The 19,269-nt window shown below is 39.3% G+C and overlaps 1 protein-coding gene and 1 non-coding gene across 6 annotated transcripts in view; one reads left to right on the top strand and one right to left on the bottom strand.

The window, feature by feature from the left end:
• ADAM23 (ADAM metallopeptidase domain 23) overlaps window positions 1–19,269 on the bottom strand; it is a 210,146-nt gene that overhangs the window by 151,351 nt on the left and 39,526 nt on the right. The gene's annotated exons all lie outside the window — the stretch shown is intronic.
• Window positions 2,215–2,333, top strand: LOC133378490 (5S ribosomal RNA). Its single transcript, XR_009761041.1, has one exon. It is a non-coding gene; the product is annotated as a 5S ribosomal RNA (ribosomal RNA).

The following is a 19,269-nucleotide window of genomic DNA, read 5'->3' as shown; positions in this document are numbered from 1 at the left end:
GCCGCTGAGAGATCCAGGAGGACGAGGAATGTGTATTCTCCCCTATCCAACGCCCTCCTCATATCATCCACCAGAACGACCAAGGCTGTTTCAGTTCCGTGTCCAGTCCTGAAGCCCGATTTGAAAGGATCTAAGTAATCTGCTTCATCCAAGTGTGTCTGTAACTGTTTAGCCACCACTCGCTCAATCACCTTGCCCAAGAATGGTAAATTAGAGACTGGGCGGAAGTTATTCAACTCTTGGGGATCCAAGGAGGACTTTTTCAAGATGGGCTTTATCACTGCCTCCTTGAGGGCTAATGGCATTGCACCCTCTTCCAAGGACGCATTTACCACCACCTTGATCCCTTCGCTCAGTCTCTCTTTGCAGCTCATAATGAGCCACAAAGGGCAAGGATCAAATAAACAAGTGGTTGGCTTCACAGTAGAGAGCACCTTGTCCACTTCCTCAGAGGGAAGAGGCTGAAACCAAACCCAGCAGACCGGAATGCAACTGGCCGACTCTGGCCCACTACCTGTAACCACGGCGCACGGAATCCTGCTCTTCAGGCGCTTGATTTTATCGGCAAAGGGTTTAGCAAATGTGTTTAGAATGCTCCATGGGTTCCTGAGCAACTGGACCGACCAGGCTTCGGACCACTTGGAACAACCTCCTGGGACAGCACTCTGCCGATGCAATAGAGGCAGCAAAGAATTGCCTCTTTGCTGCCTTTGTTGCCAACTGGTAGGCCGTTATTGCCGCTCTAACCAGTGTCCGATCGTCTTCAGAGCAAGATTTCCATCACCGGCGTTCTAGTCGTCTCACCTCCTGTCTCAGGCCCCGCAGCTGTGGTGTATACCAGGGTGCAGTCTGAGTTCTGTTCGGGGGAGAGGACGTTTCGGAGCCACCCGATCTATTGCCCTAGTGATCTCCCTGTTCCACTCCACCACCAGGGTCTCGACTGGGTGTCCTTCAGTGAGCTCCAAGTCACCCAGCGCATTCAGGAATCCTTGAGGCTCCATCAGGTGTCTGGGGTGGACCATCCTAATAGGTCCTTGTCCCCTGCGGAGGGTATGTGGCATTGAGAGGTCCATATTCACCAGATAGTGATCTGACCATGACATGGGGTTAGAAGAGACAGCCCCCATTTTCAGAACACTTCCCTCCTCTCCCGAGACAAATACAAGGTCAATAGCATGACCGGCTACATGGGTGGGGCCTGTATTACTTAGGTGCAGTTCCCAAGAAGTCATGGTTTGAATGAAATCCCGAGGGGCTCCCATGAGAGTGATCTCAGTGTGCACGTTGAAGTCCCCCAAAACCAATAGGTTGGGGGAGAACAACCGCACACCCGAGACCACCTCGAGCACCTCGGTCAGGGAGTCTGCCGTGCAGCGGGGTGGGCGGTACACAAGCAGAATCCCTAAACTGCCCTTTGGTCCCAGCCTCCAGTACATACAATCAACAAACTTGGTCTCGTGGAGAGGGGGTCTGGTGAAAACCAAGGACTCCCGATAGATAACTGCCACTCCCCCTCCCCACCTACCAATCCTCGGCTGCTGTGCATATCGGAAACCGGCTGGGCACATGGCCTCAAGTATGGGAGCTGAGGCCTCATCCAACCAGGTCTCCGTAATACACACCAGGTCTGCATTCTCATCCAGGATAAGATCATGGATGATCAATGTTTTCTGAACTACAGACCTGGTGTTACACAACAGCAGTCGAAGGTTGGATGGAGTCTTACATCCCCCAGTTATCTTCTGGTTGTGAACAGGCCTGGAACAGGGGATGGGTATAATGCATCTATCCCTTGTTCCCCTAAACTGGCGTGGCTTGCCACCCACACCACTCCAGGATCTGCCGCCTAGCCTTATAATATCATGGCTCCCCATGACATCACTAGAGCTAGGGACCACTTATGTGACATCACTAGGGTGTGCCCCTGAAATATCAGGGTTTGGGATGCTTCTGACTTGGCAACCCTAATCAGGACATATGTCCTGAGACTTTAAAATTTCACAGACTGTTTAAACTAATCACTGAAATGTTGCAAGCTGAAGGCATAACATATCGCTGGGGTTTCCCCTTATGAATCACCGTAAATGTGAAAGGAAAGCTGCAGTTGATATGAGAGAAGCAAAGGCGCTCCTTGCAGAGCTAAATTTGGAATTCTCTGGAGAGCAGAGGAAGATGGGAGAAAAGGTAAAAAAAAAACAGACTTTTTGGAATGGCACCTACAGCCATACTACCTTGGACATGCCCGATCTCATCTGATCTTGGAAGCTAAGCAGGGTCAGGCCTGGTTAGTACCTGGATGGGAGACCACCTGGGAATACCAGGTGCTGTAGGCTTAGAGGAAGGCAATGGTAAACCACCTCTTACCATGAAAACCCTATGAATAAATCCAAAAGATTCATAAGGTCGCCAGAAGTAGTAATCAGCTTGAAGGTATATAGCAACAACAATTTGGAATGGCACCAGGTGACAAGGAGTCAGAAAGGAACTAAAAAAGAGAAGCAGCTCACTTATAACGGAAAGGCTCCCCGAACAATCAATGCAACAGGGATATTTAAGAAGATAATAACCGATTGCTTCTTCGTCTGCTAAAGGCACAGTTTATTTCACTTTTACAGTACAAATTATGTCACATTGCTTCTTTTCAATCACCCACTGAAAACTCTACTCTGAGCAGACTTGTCATAGTTTATCATCAACAGAGAGTGCTGTTTTGCTTGAAAAATTGCTGTATGATACGCAACCTTGTTATACAAATGGTCTGAAAAGGGGGTAGGTGGTTCTTATGTACCCACCTATGCAGCTGGTTCCTCCATTTGTCTCTTGGGTAATGGGGGCCTGAGATGGCTCATGGGATTACTCCTTAAGGGAATGTCCTGCACTTGATGAGACTGTGAGGTGCGAGTGGGGGTATTTCTTGATTGTTTAGTTAGAGTTCTTTTGGAATGAGGGTTGTTAGATGTACATGAAGTGTCTTCATGGGTTTTTCCAGTGTATGGGTGAGAATTGTAGTGGCAGCTATGTTCTGCATTTGTTTCCTCATGGATAATGCTGGCAAGTAGTAATTTAAGGTTGTTAACTTTAAATGTTAAAGGCTCTGTTCAGTGCTCCAAACAGTGCATGTGGCAGCTCTCTTGAAAGCTAACTAGCCAGATGTCATATTCTTGCAAGAGAAGATGCTGGAACACAAAAATATTATCAAGCGCACCTGGTTAGATAGCAATATAATGCATATGGTTCCTCAATAGCAAAGTGAGTTGCTATACTTCTAACTTCTGATTGACCATTGGTAATCACTGATGTGCGCAGTGATCCAAGGGGCTGACATGTGTTTGTGAAAGGTACACTAGAAAGTGAAAAAATTACCTTAGGTTCTATGTATTCTCCAAATATGGGGCAAAAGGAATTTCTTGAATCTGTTTTAAACACTCTACAAGGTACTCTAAAGAAGGTACGGTGTTACTAGGAGGGGACTTGAATGTTGTCATGAATTACTCTGCAGACAAGAGTGATAGATGCACTCCCACACTTCATTCCTCTCCCTCAGTGGCTTCTTTACTTGATTTAATTGATGTGTGGAGATTTAAAAACCCAAATTCTGGAGATTATTACTCGCCATGATATAAAATATACTCCAGGATTGATCACTTTTTAGTATCTAAAATTAGTGACGATAACGTCATTAATGCACTTATAAGTGCAATCTCAATATCTGATCATGCTCCCATAACTTTAGAAGTAACCCTGAAGGGTTCAAACATGGCAGCTTCAGTCTAGCGACTGTCTTCTCACTTTCTATTACAGCAGGATTTTAAAGATACATTTAAATCTTAAATGAAATCCTTTTTTACCTTAAACTGAACTCCTAGTATGGACCTGAGTGGGACACTCTAAAACCAGTGGTATGGGGTTTGTACATTCACACAGTGGTGTTTTTAAAGAAGGTTAACTCAAAAGCTAAAGACACACTGTTTCAGGAACATACAGAATTAGAGCAGAAGCATAAGACCACCAGAGGTAAAAAAAAGTGTTTATGTTGTTACTGTTAAAACATAGTGAACTTCAGGCATTAGATATGGATAATATTTCTACTACCATGCACTGCCTGAACCAGTGCTATTGTAATTTTGGGAATAAATGTTCCAGCTTACTTACTAGAGCATTCCGTATAAGAATAGGAAAAAATCATATAACCCACATGCATACTCATAAGGGAGAGCTATCTAGTGATTTTGCTGGTATCAACAAAGCTTTCACTGAGTATTATACAGCATTGTATATGACAAAAGATCCAGATCTGGGTATAACAGGAGCCTTTCTAGATAAAGCAAACATAAAATGCCTTAAGGAGGAACATCATGGCTATATGGAATGTCCAATTGAAAGCTATTTATTTATTTATTTACCATCCCATAGCCGAAGCTCTCTGGGCGGTTTACAGCAATTAAAAACATTAAAAACAAATATACAAATTTTAAAACACAAAAAACAATTTAAAAACACAATTTAAAAATTTTAGAAACAATTTTTAAAAAGTTAAGAGGTAAATGAGATTATCAAAAAGTTAAAGAGAGGTTAAGGCTCCTGGTGTGAATGGGTTTGGTCCTGATTTTATAAAGTATTTCCAGACTTTTTAGTGCCGAAGTAGTCAAAACTATATAATAGCATAATGGCAGGAGATAATGCGCCTCCTTCATGGGTGAAGTCCAGACTGGTGGTGTTTCCTAAGTCCGGTAAGAATCCCAGTATGATGGGATCTTATTGTCCTATTGCTTTAATTAATCAAGAGACTAAGTTCTGGTCTGCGGTTCTGGCTGCCCGGCTAAACCACTTCTTGAAGCGCTATATAGATACAGATCAGAAGGGCTTCCTGCCTAAAAGGCACCAAACAGACTCAATTTGTAGAATATTAAACGTAATACACTATAGTAACGTCAAAGGTTTACCACTTACCTTAATCTCTTTAGACCTTTTTAAGGCTTTTGTCAGAGTAGTAAGTAGGTTTATGAAACAATTGTTGATCTGTATGGGATTTGGTGAACAGTTTATGAGGTAGTTGGAACACTTTTACTAGAACGCAGGAGTGAAAGTGGGAGTTAACGGAATTGATTTTGAGTTTCTTGAGTTGAGCAGGAGTACAAGGCAGGTGTGCCCCCGTCTCTGATCTTGTTCATTCTCGTAATGAAGACCTTGGCTAATATCATTTGATCATGCAGGGGCAAATAATTCCGTAAGATGTAACCAAGGAGGCTTAGTGTGGCATGCTCCTGTGGGAGGTGGACTCTCAACTCTGCTAATAAGAGGGATTCAATAATCAATATGCCTACATCTGTCCATAAACGTAAAGGGCTTTCCTAAGCTCACATATTAAAGTTCATTTTCCTTAGCTACAGAGGAAATAGGGAAATGTTGTGGTGGGCCAGATGGCTCTGGAGAAAAAGGAAAGTTGTAGCTTGAGGAAAGATTTCACATAAATCTGGATACTTCTGAGTACAAGCTGGTATTCTTTGGAATTATAGGGGAAGTTCCTGTCAAGGTTAAGAGAATACTTCGTGTTTATAGATAACCCCACCCCATCAGGAGTTGTTGCTTACCATGTATGGAAATCTGTTTGCTGTTGTCGTGACTATAAAATCCTATGTGTCTATGTTACAGGCAGACAGACTTTCTTGCTCTCTCTCCTGATGTACATCCAGTGGTGTGCTGGTGCTGGCTTGTACCGGCTCGCGAGAGCCGATTGTTAAAGTTTTGAGAATTTTGCAAGCCAGTTATTAACAGAGGGAGCAGGGGAAGACATGAAAGACATATGCCAGAAGCATGGGCTTCTGGGCAGAGCTTGGAAAAGTTACTTTTTTTGAACTACAACTCCCATCAGCCCAATCCAGTGGCCATGCTGGCTGGGGCTGATGGCAGTTGTAGTTCAAAAAAAGTAATTTTTCCAAGCTCTGCTTCTGGGCAGCATCGCTCTTCCCTCGTGCTCTGTGTTAGGAGGCACAAGGAAGGAAGTGGAGAGAGAGGGGGGAAATGCTACCACGGTGGAGGGAGAAAGCCGGAGAAGGCAGCTGCAGAATGGAAGTAAAGAGCTGCGCAGGTGAGTGACAATGATGGGTGTGTGTGTTACCCTTTCCGGCTTGCAGGGGTGAACTTCACACTCACCCTACTGTCCTCCCATCCCCGCTCTTTTGCCTCCCTGTCCGCCCCCCCGCTCTGTTTCTGTTAACAGCACAAGAAAACAGGGAAATAATGAAACAAGCAATTCCTGTAATCACTCCTGACCTACCCCAACACCAAATTTGTTTTCTGCCTCTTTTAGGGTAGGGCTACAAATGACACAGCACAGTGTAGTTTTAAGAAATATAATTATAGTGATTAGCATTACTCATTTTGAGATGGCAGCAATTCTTTTCATGTACTTTATCATGTTGTGCTATACAGGACTCTTTTTTTAACCATTCTGGGCCAATCATGCAATGGAAATGTGCATGGTTTGCAATTGTGCTGGGATTGTGGAATATTGCCAGAACTAAAGAGCAAAACTTAGCTGCTGTTAAAATAATCTTGATAATCTGAGAGTTTTTTTTTTTTTTTAAAGGGCAGGTTTCTAGAACTAATGGTTCTGGTTTCTAACTATTTAATTGACACTGGCAATTGTTTGAAAACAGTAATGTTGACAGTCCCCCTAGGGTCTGTCAACAGGGCTAGCCAACACGATGCCTTTTCATTGTTTTGGACTAAAACTCCCATGAGCCCCAACCAGCACGACCAATTGTCAGGGATTATGGGAGATGTAGTCTACACCACCTGGAGGGCACCATATCGGCTACCCCCTTCCCTAGAAACAGTACAAGAAAAATAATTCCAGTACAAATAGGATGAAATGGGTGTGCTTCCCTTGGCTTCGAAGCCCATTTCAGAAGCCATCATATTGAGTGGTATTCAGTAAACACATCTTGTTAATGCAAGGATTCTTCTGCCTGTTTTACCAGAGGGCTCTGACAAGGAAACTACCGTTCAAGTGGCCAAATGTCTGAACTTGGCCATTGTGACTAGACCCTGTAAGATTGTGAATTGCAATTAATTTTATCATATTGTTTTGATGTCTGCCATAGCTCTGTCACCAAGTAGATTTATGTTAATATTTTTATATTATATTGTGGTCGGTTGACTGAAATAAAATTATTCATTCATGCAAGGATTTCCATTTGCACAATAAGACTCCCGCCTCAACCCTCTGCACATCCCTCTTTCTCAGATCTGTTCTGGAGGGTTGGAGAAACCCCTACAACAAATTTAGAGGGTGCATGGGGGAAGGAGAGGGGGGACGTCCTATCCTATCGCTCAAGCAAAAATCCTTGCACTGATGGGACCATGACTCAATACATTGGATACAAGCTATTATGTTAGTGTTGACCATCAGTTCAGAGAAGAGGACATAATGGCAGTCTAGATTTAGTCTTTCCCTTCCCCGCCACCCTAAATGGATGATAAGTGGTACCAAGCATAGCCTGACTGCTTCATTATTGGCCTTTATGATTTATGGAAAATGTGCATGTAGCATGCATTTGCATGTGCATTTCCTCTTATTGGACTGAGTTGCTAGAGAAAGGGAAATGGAGAACTACAAGAAGTAATGTCAATATCCTATGCTAGTGGCAGAATTATTCATTTTTTAAAAAAGCAAGTCTCCAGGTCATATATGTCAAGCATACCTCAATTAATTTTTGAGACTAACAAATTTCTCTTTGTGTTCTGTTATTTTATATCTGTGTAATTAAACCCTGATAGTTATTGAAAACTTCCATTCTGATGAATATATTTATTTATTAATTAAAAATTATATACTGCTGGATTGTAAGAAACCTCTAAGAGTTTTACAAAACACATTAAAATCATCGATAAAACAGTTAAAAACACTTAAAAACATTTTTAGACAAATTAAAAACAGCAACAGACAAAAAAACTCACAAACATCAGCATCTATGCATCTGGCTAGGCTTGCCTAAACAAAAAAGTTTTAAGCAGGCGCCGAAAAGAATATAACGAAGGCACTTGCCTAATGTCAATGATTAAACAGAAAGGGCATGTTTAATTTGTTGTTATCTTGCAATCATTTATTTCTTCTTTTTTTGCTCTCTTTTTTAGTTTTGAGTGATTCACATCATGGTCAATTTTCTAATGTAATGTTCTAATTTTAGGCTAAAAGACGTTGAGGAAGACTGCAGAGTGGTTCTAAGGCAACCACCATTTGGTATGAGAAATTTTTGGTATTCAGAAATTTGTTGTTATATGCCTTCAAGTCGATTACGACTTATAGTGACCCTATGAATCGGCAACCTCCAATAGCATCTGTAGAAACCACCCTGTTCAGATCTTGTAAGTTCAGGTCTGTGGCTTCCTTTATGGAATCCATCTCTTGTTTGGCCTTCCTCTTTTTCTACTCCCTTTTGTTTTCCCCAGCATTATTGTCTTTTCTAGTGAATCATGTCTTCTCATGATGTGTCCAAAGTATGACAACCTCAGTTTCATAATTTTAGCTTCAAGTGACAGTTCTGGTTTAATTTGTTCTAACACCCAATTATTTGTCTTTTTCGCAGTCCATGGTATGCGCAAAACTCTCCTCCAACACCACATTTCAAATGAGCTGATTTTTCTCTTATCCACTTTTTTCACTGTCCAACTTTCACATCCATACATAGAGATCGGGAACACCATGGTCTGAATGATCCTGACTTTAGTGTTCAGTGATATATTTTTGCATCTGAGGACCTTTTCTAGTTCTCTCATAGCTGTCCTCCCCAGTCCTAGCCTTCTTCTGATTTCTTGACTATTGTCTCCATTTTGGTTGATGACTGTGCCAAGGTACAGGCATACCCCACTTAACGTCGCCTCGCTATAACGTACATGCTCCATACGCCACCATACCCCGCTTAACGTACGCGTGCTTTGCAATTATGGACACTTAATGGCATGACGCCGCTGCCATCTAGTGGCGATTGCAGTGCAGTACATGCATAGATAATTGCTTCACTTTAAGTACATTTTCACTTTACATACACGTTCCGGTCCCATTGCGTATGTTAAAGCAGGGTATGCCTCTATTGATATAATCCTTGACAAGTTATCAACTTTGAAGTTACATAAATCTTCTGTTATCATTACTTTAGTCTTCTTGACGTTCAGCTGTAGTCCTGCTTTTGTGCTTTCCTCTAACTTTCATCAGCATTCATTTCTACATATCTTAAATTACTGATATTTCTCCCTCAATTTTCACACCTCCTTCATCCTGGGCCAATTCCACTTTCCACATGATGTGTTCTGCATATAGATTAAACAAATAGGATGATAAAATAAACCCCTGTCTCACACCCTTTCCGATGGGGAACCAATTGGTTTCTCCATATTCTGTCCTTACACTAGCCTCTTGTCCAGAGTTGTGCATCAGAACAATCAGATAGTGTGGTTCCCCTATTTCTTTAAAAACTGTTCCGTAGTTTTTTGTGATCTACACAATCAAAGACTTTGCTGTAATCTGTAAAACATGGGGTGATTTTCTTCTGAAATACCTTGGTCCATTCCATTATCCAGCGTATGCTTGCAATATGATCTCTGGCACCTCTTCCCTTTCTAAATCCAGCTTGGATATTTTTTTCCGGAGAGCCGGTTGTTAAACATTTACCAGCACACCACTGTGTACATCAGCATTTTTCTTTATTGCAATAAACTTGTCCAATCGACTGCTTCTCCTAAATTTGATTTGTGAAGTTATTTTCCTTCCACACCCCATTCCCCCTGTCCCATAATTCTTGCCTCATATCTCTGATCTATGGGGTGTTTATTGCTTTTGCGGGCCAGTTGCATAGCACAGGAGCACGAGAAAACTCTGTTTAGAACAGTAAGCTCAATTTGCATATGACTCTCAGCATATGTAAACAAAAGCTGGGAAGAAGCCTTTACTCTGCTTATGCTGCAAACAGAAGCTGGGAAAAGGCTGTTTAATCAAAAGTCAAAACAGCCAGTGGATGAGCTAATCACATACACTGATGGGCTGAGAGTGAGCTTCACAGCTGCATTCTCAGCTCCTGCTGGCACAATTTTTTTTTTTTATAATTTTTATTCAAATTTTTCCAAAAACAAACAAAACAAAGTCAAAAAAACATAACAATGCAACAACAAAAAATGAAAATAAAATAGTTGACTTCCGATTTGTCACAGATCAGCTATAAGTATATAATATACATCAAACCTGTCCCTTAATATAAACATACAGAATCCCTTTTCTCCATAGGCTGTCTTAATTAATCGTCAAATCCCAATATCATCATTTTATTTTGATCTTTCAACAAAAAGTCCAAGAGAAGCTTCCATTCCTTAAGAAATGTATCCGTCGATTTTTCTCTAAGTAAACATGTCAATTTATCCATTTCTACTAAATCCATTAATTTCAATAGCCATTCTTCCATTGTTGGTGTTGATTCCATTTTCCACTTTTGTGCATATAATAATCTTGCTGCCGTAATCATATATAATATTATTCTTCCATATTTCTTTTCTATTTGTTTATCCATAAAACCCAATAAAAAAAATTCTGGTTTTGACTGAATATTTATCTTTAGAATTTTTTGCATCTTCCTACCTATCTGTGCCCAAAATGATTTTGCCTTTTTACATAACCACCACATATGATAAAATGATCCTTCTTGTTGTTTACATTTCCAACAAACATTAGAAACATTACTATACATTTTTGACAACTTTTCTGGAGTCATGTACCAACGGTACATCATTTTATAAAAATTTTCTTTAAGATTATAGCATAGTGTAAATTTCAAACCTTTTTTCCACATATTTTCCCATTGATCCATTTGTATATTATAACCAAAATTTTTTGCCCACTTTACCATACACTCTTTTACTTGTTCTTTCTCCATATCCATTTTCAATAAGAGTTTATACATTTTCGCAATTATATTTTCATCATTTGTACACAGTCCTATTTCAAAATCAGATTTACTTATTTCAAACCCATACATTTTCTTGTCCATTTTATATCTTTCTAACAATTGTAAATAGGCAAACCATTGAAAACTATATCCTTCCTTTGTCAGTTGTTCTCTCTCTTTCATTGTATATTCTCCATGTACATTTTCTAATAGTTCTTGATAAGTTAACCATTTCTCTTTTCCAGCCATTTCTCTTCTATAAAACGCTTCTTGACTTGAGACACATAATGGTATTTTCGAATAAAACCTTGGTTTATATCTATTCCATATTTTCAACAGAGGACGTCTTATAAAATGATTGTTAAAGTCTACATTTACTTTTACTTTGTCATACCATAGATATCCATGCCATCCCCACTTCAAATTATGGCCCTCCAAATCCAATAGTCTTTTATTCCTCAATAAGATCCATTCCTTTATCCAGACTAGACAGCAGGCAGCAAAATAAAGTCTCAGATTTGGTAATCCCAGTCCTCCTCTTTCTTTGGCATCTTGTAGTAATTTAAATTTGACTCTTGGTTTTTTTCCTTGCCATACAAATTTAGAGATATCTTTTTGCCATTGTTTAAAAGGTAAATCAGAGGATATTACAGGTATTGTTTGAAACAAAAACATCATTCTCGGTAATACATTCATTTTTATCACAGATATTCTACCCATTAATGACAGTTGTAGTTTATCCCATCTTAGCAAGTCTTTCTTTATCTCTGTCCATAATTTTTCATAATTATTATGAAACAACTTTGAATTTTTATTTGTCATAATGATACCTAAATATTTCAACTTTTTCTCTATTGTAAAATCTGTCTTGTCCATTAACTCTTTCTGTTCCCTTAAAGTTAAATTTTTCACCAACATCTTTGTTTTTTGATTGTTGATCTTAAATCCTGCTAACGGTCCAAATTCTTTTAATTTGTCCATCAATACATTAATTCCTTCCAAAGGATTTTCTAGTACAATTATCAAATCATCAGCAAATGCTCTCAATTTATATTCTTCTTTTTTTATCTTTAATCCCGAAATTCTTTTATCTTGCCTTATATCTCTAAGCAGCACTTCTAAGACCAGAATAAATAAAAGAGGAGATAAAGGACATCCCTGTCTTGTACCCTTTTGTATTTCACATGAATCCGTTAAATCTCCGTTAACAATTATCTGAGCCTTCTGAGATGTATAAATCGATCTAATCCATTTTATAAAATTGTCTCCAAAATCCATTTGCTCCAAAACCTGAAACATAAATTTCCAATTCAAATTATCAAATGCTTTTTCAGCATCTAAAAAAATCAAAGCTGCTTGTTTATCATTTCGTTGTTCTAAAGATTCCAAGACATTCAAGACATTCCTGACGTTGTCACGTAGTTGTCTTTTAGGTAAAAACCCTGATTGATCTTCCTGAATAAATTGTTGCAATATTATTTTCAATCTTTCTGCCAAGATCATTGTAAAAATTTTATAGTCATTATTCAATAGAGATATTGGTCAATAATTTTTTGTTTTAGTTAAATCTTGCTCCTCTTTAGGTATTAATGTTATATTAGCATTTTTCCAACTATCCGGTATCTTTCCCTCTTGCAGAATAAGATTCATTGTAGACTGTAAAGGTAGTAAGAGTTCTTCCTCCAAACATTTATAATACATTGCAGATAACCCATCTGGTCCTGGTGCCTTTCCTAATTTAATTTTGTTTATAGCTTCAGATATCTCTCTTAACGTAATAGGGCCATTAATAGCTTGTCTCTGAAAGTCTGTAATTTTAGGCAAATTCTGTTTAGATATATACTCTTCTATTTTTTCAGATGGAATTTCCTGACATTTGTACAATGTTGAATAATATTGATGAAAAATCTTTTTAATTTTTACATTATCTGTCAACGTCTCATCTCCTTCTTGTATCTTTAAAATGATATTTTTTTGACGTTCTTTTCTTAATTTATATGCTAACCATTTCCCAGGTTTATTTGCAAATTCAAAAGTCCTTTGTTTAGCAAAATTTAGTTTTCTTTCAATTTCTTTAACTGTCAGCATTGATACTTGCTTCTGTAACATTTTGATTTGATTTACAATAGAAACTTTAGTTGGATTCTTTTTCAATTCTTCCTCTTTTTGTTTTATTTCTTCCAAAATTAATTGCATTTTCTGTTGTTTCTTTTTTTTTAATTCAGAGTTACATTTAATAAGATATCCCCTCATAAATGCCTTACTTGTATCCCAAATGATATTTTCACTTGTTCCTTTATGTAAATTATGTTCAAAAAACTCTTTTAATTTCTTCTTACATTCTTGTACTACTTTGTCATTCTGTAATAAAGATTCATTTAGTCTCCATCTAAATCCAAGATTTTTCTTTTTTAAAGTTAATATCACAGGGTTATGATCCGAAAAAGTTTTTGGTAATATATCCATTTTAAAAGTGTCCTTCGCTAAAATTTTAGACATCCAGATCATATCAATCCTCGAGAATGTTTCGTGTCTTTCTGAAAAATAAGTAAATTCCTTTGCATTATCATTTATATATCTCCAGGTATCCACCAATTCTAAATGTTCCATCAGTTCAAAGCAAATCTTCGGTAATTTACCCTGTGTCTCTTTGATATTTTTTTCAGAAAGCCTATCAATTTTTGGTGAGATTACCCCATTCCAATCACCCATAACGCACCAATGGTCATATGAAAACTCTGACAATTTTTCCATAAGTCCTGTGTAAAACCTTGTTTTATCTTCATTGGGGGCATAGATACCCACTATCAAAATGTTTGTACCCTGTAGAGTAATTTCAACCCCCACAAATCTACCACTATCATCCAGTAATACCAATTTAGGAAGCAATTGTGGGTTAATGTAGAGAACAACTCCATTTTTTTTTTTGGTCCAGCCGAAATAAATTCTTCACCCAAATTTTTACAAATCAAATATTTGGAATCTTTCTTCTTAATATGAGTTTCTTGTAAACAAATTATATCCAATTTTAATTTTTTCAAATAGTGAAACACTTTCTTTCTCTTCTGCGCCGTATTAGCTCCATTTATATTCCAAGTTAGATATTTGTAATCCATCTTTAAGCGTGTATTTTAAAATGTGCCTGATGCTCCTTTTAATCCATCATCTTCCTTTCCTTCCTCTGCATATCTTTGTTGACTTTGTTCCCCAGGAATTATATCCATATCTTTGAGTTTATCTTCATCCATATCTTTTGAAGCTTTTCTCAAGAAGTCCCTTGCTTTTTGAACAGTATTCAATCTATATTTCTGTTGTCTGAATGTAAAGATCACTCCTTCTGGAACATCCCATCTAAATTGAATTTTGCGTTGCTTAAGTTTCTCTGTAAGGAAAGCATATTCTTTTCTCTTACGTAAAAGTCTAATAGGAATTTCTTTCATCACCAGTATTTCCTTACCATCAATTTTAAAGGTATTTTTAAAGAGTTGCTGTAATACCATATCTCTGGTCGTCTTCTTTATAAAATGAACAAGCACATCTCTTGGAATTTTATTCATTGTCGCATATCTGGAATTAATTCTATACACTTTATCTATTTCAAATTCCATCCGATCTTCATTCAAATCCAGAAATTTTACTAGAGCATTAACAATTTTATCTCTGATATCTTCACCTGTTTCCTCAGGAATTGCACGGAATCTCAAACAATGTTCTTTATTTTTCATTTCAGTCACAGCCATATAGTCCAAGTTTTTTTCTAATTCCAGATTTAATATATCTGTTCTATTCTCCAAGATTTGTACCTTTTCTTTAGTGTTTTTTGTATCCTCCTTTATTTGCCCAATTGTCCCTTTAATCTCATCCACTTGTGTTTTAATATAGTCTTTTATATCTGTCAATTCAGTTTTCATTTCCTGTTTTATATCATTAATCCCTTCCATTATTCTTTGAAACATATCTGGGGGTATAACCCCTTCCTGTGGATCAGTAGAACTTCTTCTTCGCTCCTGGGTCTTAGTTGCTTTTTTAGTTGTCATTTTCAAGAAAAGCCTTTAATTTCTGATATTAATCACTGTTCCAAAACCTAGAGGCAGTCTATTTCTTTTTTTTTTTCCTCCACCAACAAAAAAGTTAATATTCCAGGCCTGTTATTGAAGTCCAGCCAGCACAGCACAGTTCTTATCTACATCCAAGAATGCAAAACAATTCTGGTTGCCAACACCAAACAATTAGTAACATATACGAGCAGCAGATTCGTCCAAAAAGAAATAGTCCAAAGAGAAAAATAGTCCAAAATATAATAATTACCTCTCATCCGTTTTTAAACGTTAAAACTCCAAATTCAGGCCAGCTTTTTGTCGTAAAAAAAGTATATAAGTTGTTTACATTTTCTTTCTTCCTTAATTATATTTAAAAGAGAAAAAGTATGACTCACCCAGGTTTCTCAGTTGCTGATTCGTAAACAAATCCCTTTTATTGTAGTAATTTAAGCCAAATGATAAGATTTAGACAGAAGTAGGCTCGCTGGTTAAGAACGTTTTTTTTAAGAAGAAGAAAAAAAACGCTTCGCTTTTTTCCAGTACAGCTTGCGTGGAAATCCTGACTCCGTCTTCAGCCGATCGGCATGCCTTCTTATCTCAGGGATTTCCTGATCAATTCCAGCTGCCGACAGCTCAACGAAGTCTTGTGGAAAATCTGATCGGTTCTCCTATACCTTGGAGAACATTTAAGCCAGTCCAAGATTCCTCTTGGCTGGCTTTTAACCTGAAAAAAGCTTCCTCTGAGGCAGAGCTCCCTCAGAGACAACCACCAGCCAGCACTCCTTACGGGAAGTCCCTGCTGGCACAAATTCAAGGACACTGACCCACAGGGAGTGGTAAACAAAAGAAGTGTGAGATCTAGGTACACTGACCCCTGGGAAAGATAACAATCTCACAGGTATAGGTGCCACCTGTGCCCCCTCCCAGTGGGCCTTTTTGGTATAAATAAAGGGCCCTTATAGGCCCCTTCCAACTCTACAATTCTAATGTGGTTATGTGTACTTCAATGGACTCTCACTGAGTTCCTGACTGATTACTAATTGGAGAGTCCAGAGATAAAAGGCTGGTAGGGGAACACTGTGTTCTGTTTTACTGTCCTCACTCATGGACTCAATTAATGTAATTATCAGTGAGGTTTAGGAGTTGTGGCCTGTACTGCTCTCTGTGCTGAACATGCAGTGGCAACAGTGCCTGATAAAAGGGAGCTGAGTCAAAGGTGCAAGTGGGCCCATGAACCTGCTTTCTACTGAGTCTGCCTGTTGATCCCTCCATCCCAGTACTGTCTGTTCTAAGGAGCAACAGCTTTCTAAGATGGCAGGCAAAGAAAAGTCTTTCCTAGTTCTGCTACCCAAGAAGACCCTTTTAACAGGACATGATCAAACCTGGGGTCTTATAGATGCAAAGCAGATGCTCTACCACCAAGCCATGACCCCTTCCCACAGTGCTCAAATGATATGTACCGCTTTTTAGGGATGGGCGAGAATTCCACTGAATTTGGATTTAGCGCCGGATTTTTCAGTGGGCTGCATATTCTCCACCTTTGTGGAGTGATCCTGTTTGCTCCAAACATCAGTGGTTTTCCCCCGACACTGTTTTCCCCCTTGAATATTCCCTCAAATATATTGTTTTGTACTGTTTTACTCACTACACAGCACAGCTTTACAACTCTCTTTCTCTCTCTCTCTCTCTCCCCCCACTCCCCCCATTCCAATAATCCAAACACTAAACAAGAGGAAAAAAGCCAAGTCTCAATCATGTTGACTTGGGGGGGGGGGCGCTGCTTGCTAAGGTGAAAACTGACCAGCCTCAGTCACAGTGGAAAGGAGGGGGCGGCAAAACTGCTTTCCTTTCCTTTATCAATATTTTACTTCAAATTATCAATATTTTCTTTATTTCAAAATACTGGTATTTTTGTTCATTTATCGATATTTCCTTTCAAAATAATAATATTTTGAAATAAAATATCAATATTTTGAAAGAAAACATCGATATGTGCTGGGTAATTTCAGTGCATGCTGAGGCTGCCTCCAGTGTTCCTCCTCAGGACTTCATGGCCTCCATGACGACCATGGGGCTGTCTCAAGTTGTCACAGGCCCAAAGCATAGGGCACACCCTTGACATGGTTTTTGCTCCAGATGGAGGAAGGGGTGGTCTGGAGACAGGGGTGGGTGGGTGTCACCCCATTATCATGGTCAGATCACTTCCTGGTGAAGTTTAGACTTATGGCTCCGATCCTTCCCTACAGGGGTGGTGGACAGATTAAGATGGTCCGCCCCCAGAGACTAATGGAATCCACAGGATTCCTGAATGCCCTGGAGGAGTTCCCAGTAGATAGAGTAGGTGGCCCTGTTGAAGCCCTTGTCACGCTGTGGAACAGCAAGGTGCATCAGGCTCTTGACACGGTTGTCCCCAAGCACCCTCTCCGGCATTGTCGTACTCCGTCTGAAAGAGCAGGTTCGTAGTCTGGGGCAGAGCTTGGAAAAGTTACTTTTTTGAACTACAACTCCCATCAGCCCCAGCCAGCATGGCCACTGGATTGGGCTGATGGGAGTTGTAGTTCAAAAAAGTAACTTTTCCAAGCTCTGGTCTGGGGGTGCTCCTGGATACATCTTTGTCGCTAGAGGCCCAGGTGACCTCCATGGCTAGGAGTGCCTTTTACCAGCTTTGGCTGATAAGACAGCTGCGGCTGTTTCTGGACCAGGATAGACTGACCACTGTTGTCCACGCACTGGTAACCTCTAGGCTGGATTACTGTAATGCACTCTATGTGGGGCTGCCCTTGAGGTTGGTCTGGAAGTTGCAGCTGGTACAAAATGCGGCAGTGAGACTGCTCACTGGGGCAGGGTATTGCCAACATGTCACCCCGCTGCTGAAAGAACTGCACTGGCTGCCCATTTGCTACCGGGCCAAATTCAAGGTTCAAGTTTTGGTGTACAAAGCCCTATACAGCTTGGGACCAGGATACCTGAAAGACCGTCTTACCCCTTATATACCCAATCAATTACTGCGCTCTGCAGGTGAGGGCCTCCTGCAGATACCATCTTATCAGGAGGTCTGTTCTGCACAACACAGGAAATGGACCTTTAGTGTGGCAGCACCTACCCTGTGGAATTCCCTCCCCTTAAATATTAAGCAGGCGCCATCTCTGTTATCTTTTCAGCGCCTATTGAAGACTTTCCTCTTTCAACAAGCCTTTTAAGTTGAGACCTATCCCAGTTTTCGTCTGTGTTGGAATTGCTTTTTAATATGTTTTTTAAACCTTCTCCCCCCTTAAACAATATGGTTTTTAACCCTTTTTATTTAAGGTGTTTTTAAAGCTTTTTAAAAAAATGTTTTTAAAGTTGTTTTGTTTTAATGTATTTTAAGGTCTGTTTTTATGAAGTTTTAAAGTGTTTTTAGTGCTTTTGTTTGCCGCCCTGGGCTCCTGCTGGGAGGAAGGGCGGGATATAAATCAAATAATAAATCAATAAATATTTTTTGGAAGAAATTATCAATAATAATGCCAACATTTTTGAGATGGGAAAATTGGACCAGTAAAAGCAGCAGAAAGAAGACAAAAAATGAACTTGAATCAATACTGACGGAATGCTTTTGAAGTCAACGGATCCTATCCCTACCCTTCATGCAATTGTACCACCTCAAAATGCACATGAGGATTTCTTATCAGTCAGTCTTCCCATGTCAAGAACTCTCCCCATAGGGGCAGCTTATGCATCAGACAGACAGCCTGAAGCTTCAAAGAACCAGGAGTATAGCAGCTACAAGATCATGGTGCTATGACCCTCTCCTAGGAGTCTTTTCTGTTCAGCACACTCTAACCATATTGCCCACCACAATAATACAACATACAAGAAATCATGCAAAACAATTGGGTAAGGACAGCATATAAATTACTTTTTTATTTGCTCTTCCAATGAGAATGTAGTCATTCTTCCTTTTCAAAGGGGAGTTTTGGAACTATTCTAAGCCAGATGTTTGACTATACTTTTTATTTTCAAAGTTGCTTCTATATGCACATCTGGAGGACTCTTCCAAATTCTGGTCCTTCAGGGAAGAGATTTACATGGTAAAAGAATTAAGTGCACAAGTACTAATTGGTCATACTATCAGAACTACCTTAGAGTTTATCCATATGGGAGCATTTCTTCATACTAAAGAGGCTGCTTTTAGCTTCAGTGTTGATTTGCATCATCCTCAGTTTGTGATCATTGGTAGCTGTAAATAAAGTTTTTTCATTCATACAAGTAGGTGTTCTTTCATGAAGGATCAATCATGCTGTTTCCTCTGATTT

The sequence above is a fragment of the Rhineura floridana genome, chromosome 2, assembly GCF_030035675.1.
Source record: "Rhineura floridana isolate rRhiFlo1 chromosome 2, rRhiFlo1.hap2, whole genome shotgun sequence".
NCBI classification, from domain to species: domain Eukaryota; kingdom Metazoa; phylum Chordata; class Lepidosauria; order Squamata; family Rhineuridae; genus Rhineura; species Rhineura floridana.
This window is presented reverse-complemented; position numbering and strand designations above follow the sequence as displayed.